The sequence below is a fragment of the Mchenga conophoros genome, linkage group LG23 (assembly GCF_057382185.1).
Source record: "Mchenga conophoros isolate Kocher_MC1m ecotype Shallow Benthic linkage group LG23, M_conophoros_male_GT1.1, whole genome shotgun sequence".
Classification (NCBI taxonomy): domain Eukaryota; kingdom Metazoa; phylum Chordata; class Actinopteri; order Cichliformes; family Cichlidae; genus Mchenga; species Mchenga conophoros.
The window spans coordinates 21220313-21226701 of NC_140547.1; the positions used below are offsets into that span (position 1 = coordinate 21220313).

The 6389-nt window shown below is 40.3% G+C and overlaps 1 long non-coding RNA gene across 3 annotated transcripts; it reads right to left on the reverse strand.

Annotated features, from left to right (window-relative positions):
• On the reverse strand, positions 1-4195 carry LOC146547164 (uncharacterized). 3 transcript variants are annotated; one of them, XR_014890859.1, is made up of 5 exons: positions 3948-4195; positions 2782-2873; positions 1898-2055; positions 1414-1471; positions 1-466 (listed from the first exon to the last, which is right to left on the reverse strand). It is a non-coding gene; the product is annotated as an uncharacterized LOC146547164 (long non-coding RNA). The 3 variants fall into 3 exon arrangements; XR_014890858.1 differs by lacking the exon at positions 3948-4195 and having other exon boundaries at positions 1-463; positions 2782-2944; XR_014890857.1 differs by lacking the exon at positions 3948-4195 and having other exon boundaries at positions 2782-2944.
• Between the last annotated feature and the right edge of the window lie 2194 nt (positions 4196-6389).

Here is a 6389-nt window from a genome sequence, read left to right on the forward strand (position 1 = left end):
TTTTATTTGTAAGAAAATTATGAACTTCATATTGTGTATCAAATAAAAGAACATTTCACAACTCTGAGTCAACAGAAACAGGTAACAGAAATGTCTCTAATGTGTACAGTGTAGTGTAAGCATTAAAAGATCATAAAGGAAACACTAACATTTATGTGAAACTGATTGTAATAAAAAAATGAACAGGTGGTTTATAGATGTAAAAGAAAGAATCTGAAAACAACACTTTTTTGGTCTAAGTGATCAAAGTAGAAAACAGAACTGATGTTCAAGAACAAACCGTAGCTGCACTAATATTACACATCTCCATTGTTGTGGTGAACAGACATGTTGCTTTTAAAACCACATGCAGTGTGTGACCATGACTGTTCACTGAGACCATGAACGCCACTTCGCTGAAGCCTTCGCCTTCTTCTTCTTCTTCTTCTAAATTGGAAGCAGAAGGAGCACGAGCTGCTTTGATCTACTGAAAGGAAAAAGCAGAACATCTGAGCTGAAACCAGTCAGCTGAAATCATTAAGACAGGAACAATCATTCAATGCAGTGTCTCAGGTGGCTTAGCCTGTTACAACTGTTGATACAAGCTAAATACGGTTAACACACAGTGTCAGGGAGCTCCAGTGTGGGAACTAGTGGCTTTAGGTTTGTAGTCATTTAACTTTCATCCATTCATTCATTTAATTCAGGAGGAAGAAATGTCAGGTTGGTGCAGGCTGGTTACATGCATTTGGTCCCATGCTGTCTTTAACTAAATGACTTGGTTCACTTTATGGCTGGGCTGTATGTGGGGTTATATCATGTTATTTGGGCAGGAGTACCTGTTCCCTGTTAGACTTAGAAGGTTTCTCCATAAGTAGAGTTTCTAACTCTTCTAGCACATCTGTGGCTGACAGCTTTTTGGTGGCTCTTTTTACCCCACACTGGTTGTGAGTGTGTAAATAGCCCCACTAGTTCTTTTGGGTTGCAGTTAACTTGGGAGGAAGAGGTAGGTCTGCCATGACTAGATGAATAACAATTATCTGGGATACATAAATTTCATAATGCATGCATATATCTCTATAAACCTGGCTGAGGGCTGCCATTTTTTACGTTCAGTTATTTCTTTGTTGAATCTAAATAATGAATGTGTTACAGTTAAACTGACACTGATCAGTGTAAATGGCTCATTGGGACACAGAAACCTTTAAATTAAACACTATCACCTGATATCGAGTGTCAAACAATATCAAAGCTGTAAAGCTGTTTACAGTCAGAATTTATAAAACTATGATTGTAAATAAATTCAAACAAGTGAGCTTTTCTCTTTGTGCTGAATATCAACACTGTGATTTCTTAGACTGTAAGCTTTACTTTAGCACAACCAGTTGTAGAAGCTGCCACTCCAAATGTCTTTTGATAACAAGAAAAAAATACCTTTTCAGTCCACGGCCTGAAGTTCTTCTCTGACATCTTCTGCCATCAGCTTTGTCTGCTGGTTTGAAGACAATAAACCACAAAAAAGATGATTTAGTCACTTTGTCTGCGTCATGCAGCTCGAATGTGTCGTGTAACGATGTTGAATAGCCGTCGTTATCCCTCTGCTGTGTCAGTAGGATTGTACTGTACAGCATCTCATTGATATGTGAGGAATGCTAATGTAACACGATAACAGACTTACATCATTAAAACATAAAGGACAGGAGATATTTAGATATTTTTATATTTATATTACATTTTATAGCTGACGGATATTACTAAAAAGATAGAATTTACTAAATAGCTGGATGAACATGAAAAATATGTCTATAATAACAAATGACCATGAGAGCCAGTAGAATTAATTCAGCTGGACACTCAAAAGACGTCCTTAAATGCTCTTTAAGTGGCAGAACAAACGAACAAACAGTTAATTGCTTACTTGAGATGAAATCTAATCAGCTACTTTGAAAACAGCTTCTAACTGGTTCCTCCTTTAACAGGATGACTGCTCAGGGGTAAGGCCATCATGCAGTCCAGCAACCTTTATGGTTCTGCTTTGATTCACCAGGAACTATTAGGGAAACCTTCCAGCGCCTCCTGTGAAAGACACAGGCATAAACACACAAACATTTATTAACATGTTCCACAGTCTTCCAGCTTGATTTTCTCATCCTGTGGACAACAACGTACATGGATGCAGGTTTATTGTTAACTTTTGTAAGGTTTATTTAGTGAACATATCCAGCTGCAGCTCCACTGTGATCCTGAACTGGATAAGCACTTAAGAAAATGTGTCAATAAATGCACATACATCAACTTACTATATTTATCCAAACAAACGGGACCAATAATGCTTCACTGAGTTAGAGACTTTAATGTCTCTTCTATGTAAGAATGTCTCGTGCTGATATACCTGCAAACTTGACAACAAAGGTTTTTCAGACTACATGTAGCTGTCCTCTATGTCAGCTCACACATTTACATTTATGTCACACTTATTTCTGCTTTCCCATTTTATAATTATTACTTACATTTTGATTAGATACCTTGAGTTTGTAAATGATCAGATTACACAATTGGAATACAATGTATCCAATTCAGGGTTGCGGGAGGATGAAGCCTATCCCAGCTGATACAGGACAAAGACAGGCTGCCAGTTTATCGCAGGGCTAACACAATATGTGTAACAGAAAATCCACTTAAATGTTTGATATGTCTTATAATAATCATAATTATGACTATTATTTAAAGGTTTCTTTAAATAATACATTTTGATTTTTTATAACCTCTAAAATATAAACCTGAGCTGTTTCAGATTCTGACCTCTGACCTCACTGCAGCTCCCTCTTGGAAGTACGTCTGCTTCTTGTCTACCCCCAGTGTTGACCGCCTGCCCTTGATATCACGTACTGTACCTGAGGAACAAAAAAGGACAAACACTTGCCTTCATTTAAGAAGTACATTCATACAGAGGTAATCTATGGAAACACACTAGTTCACCCTTTGGGAGGAATCAGTTCCTGTGAAACATTTCTGTAAATGAACATCATGTGGAGAATGAATGAAACGAGTTCTTCAGGTGACTCAGCAGTCCCACACTGACAAATGAAATCTAGTTAAACTATTAAGCATATTTGCTCTTCTGAAATCTGTGTTAAACAACAACAAACATAAATTAGTAACAAAAATACAGCTGAGTAGAGGCTTTACAAACCACCAGCAGCCATAATGCTAAATTGTAATCTTCAAATGTTTCTGAGCCGTCTTCAACCTGCTTTTAACACATTAAAGTCCCACAGTCAATGCAGCCTGACTCAATCCTAGATGTTCAGCACACAGAGACACAGAGGTGCCGTTTAAAGTTTAGTGTTAACCTGAGTCACTGATCATTTGCAGTATTACAGAGTCTGGCAGTCTTTGCATGATGTCCACGTCACTGTAAGTTTCTAGCTGACTCTCAGGTGTGACAGGTGTGCCAGCAGGAAAGAGTAATAATAACCTGCATCCTGAGGTTTGTCATGCAGGATTAAAGGAGCCAGGCTTTGTTCACACAGCTAGGATTGTATTTTACACTGACCCTGGGTCAGTATAAGTATCATACAGTTTAAACGAAGCACTGAAACTTGCACATATTTATTATAGATGCACTGAAGCTAATCGAGATATTTGCTGTCAATCTGTGGCTGCGATTAAACACTTTACTGGAAACTTTATTAACTAGTAACTTCATCAGTCATGACAGAAGCTAATATTTCTGTGCTAACATCGTTTAAACAGTAACAGCTTTACTCCAATATAAGCTAACGTTTACACCGTAACTTTAAGCTAGCACCATAAAGACGGTAAAACGCGTAATAATATCTACAAATGCATCTTAAAGCTGTTATATTAGCACTCTGTGTATTACTAAGATAACCACATTAACATTACTGACACTCGCTGACTTTTAATAGTCATTCTATAAATGCTGTCCGTTTAAACGGTCTTACCAGTAAACACTGTATATCCACCGGATTGCAGCCAGAGTGGATTCTGGAGTCTTCCACGCTCCTGTTAGTGATCCTCCATCTGGATGGATGAGAACAACCTTCTGAACAATCTAGCAGGAGATGGCCCATATCTATGGGACTGATTTGTGCTAATAACGCCCATTGTATGGACTGATAACAGCCGAAGCGGGTGAATAAAGTCACCCAGTAGCTAGCTGTGCCATTACCCAGCATACATCACTCCCTCCGTAAATGCAATAAACGATACAAAAGTATTGTTCTACCTGTTTTTCAGGTAGTTGTTTACATTATATAATTTATTGTGTTCTGTATACGTCACTACAATGTGATTTGGAAAATGTCTAAATATACAGACAAAAGGCACTTCCGCGGCAATCTCTTCAATCGGAGGACCCTTCACGTCAATTCCCGACGCAAGAGGGGTACCCTGTGCGTCCATAAGTGCAGCAGAGGGAGCCTGACCATGCGTCACACGTTTGACGAGTTGGGAGTGAGAACGTGTTGTATCAGCAGCAAGTGCGAGTTATCATCCGCTGTATGGAGAAGAGCCATAACTATCACTTCATCATAGTTGAATTAATTTTGAACTAAATGGTTTCGATGTATTGCACATTTTGGCATGTTGTACACTATACTTGAATGCCAATTTATTTAACCAATGACTTTATTTAAATAGTAGGCTCCCACAACAGGTAAGGCAGCACAGGTTTGGCTGAAATTTAAAACTTTCAACAGAGAGAGATGGACACCATTACCATGAATGAAAGTTATTTCTTTCTATGCACTTGAGAGTGATGTGTCAGTCGTTTTTTGTTTATTGGTATTCCTTGATGGTGAATTTGGAACCAACCTCATAGAGAGCAGCTGCATGTTGTGGAGAAAGAAACGTGACAGATGTACAACAATGTATAGGATGACAACTGTTAATACCAAATAATAAGTGCAGATTACCTTGTTGAATGCAGAGTTTGCCATTGAATTAAGCACTTTGAAGGTATCTGAAGGAAAATACTAATGAGATTTGTTTTTAACTTTTTGTATTAAATTCAAGGTATTATAATGCTAATAGCATATTAGCAGCTAGCAATTGTAGGAGTGTTTAGCTTATTTTTGAGTTTAGAAATGTGTTAACATAGAATGTAGAACTATTGTAGAGACATTGACACTGCCCTCAATATAGTAATAAAGGCCTCACTGTGTCGTGAACTTAGGAGTAGATTGTAGGAGACCCCTCCCCCACTTGAACTGTGAAAGTAAAACAGAGAGGAGTTAATGCTGAGTGAAATTTCCCAGAGAATGTTTGGGTGGGGGTCTCAACATTTTGTAACTGGATAACTGTGGTCTGGAAGGGAGATGGGTTTTATGACCTAGGGAGTCACCTACACCCACAGTGTTTTAACTGTCATGAACACACATCCACACGCACACTCACTCATGTGCACACACATACACACAGGTATGCGCACACAGTCACTCACGAGCACTCACATAGACACGTGGGAACGCGCACATGTAGGCATTCATGTGCTCGTGCACATAGACACAGACACAGAGTTTGCAGCACACCGTGGGGGGTTTTATGATAGGGTCGCCCCTACAAAACTGTGTCTCACAGACAAAGGGGTGAAGATTTGCAGAGGGACACCGGCCTGGCAAGTCTTCCCTTCTCGAAGATGCATGCTTAAATGAGGATAAATGAAGAAGAGTAAAGATAAATGAAGATGAGTAAAGATGAGTAAAGATGAATAAAGGTTTTGTGAAAATGACTACTGAGTCCGGTGCCATCTCTGGATGCTCGAGGAATAAAAAGAACCGAGGTAAAACTGATTTCGTAACACAATGTAAGCAGATGTACCACCTGTAGCTGTGCATATTACTATGTTAATGTGGCAGAGGGGCAGGGAGGAGGTGTTGCCCGTCCGATTGGGGTCTGGGATGCGAGGCTCCCCTGCTGCTGCGGAGCCGGGGCCGGTCTGCTTGTCTCCACCCCAGGGAAAAGAGTATCATCTCCTGGGTCTAAGTGTGATTTCTGCCTCTGGGGGCAGGGGTACCTGGATCTGGGGTATAGAGTATGTTTGGGGAGTGTGATTGTGTGTACAATGTCCATTTGTGTCTGTCTTTACGTTGGGTGAGTGCTGAGTATTTGTATATGTGTGCATGAGGGTGGGAATGCATGTTTGTGTCTGTGTGTGCCTGATTGTCTGTGTCTATATGTCAAGTCGGGTCTTAGACTCGACGTCTCTGGGAACATCTCAGGCCCTCAAATGTATGGAGGCCTATCTCCCCTCACCACACTCCCTGCTGGTGGCTGATGCCCTTAGGCGTCGGTGCGTTTGTGGTTCTTGGTGTCTGGGGCTGGGCACTCAGGTATGTACCGGTGGCTGCTTGGCGGGGCCTGGCTCCCGTGGCTCGATCAGGCCT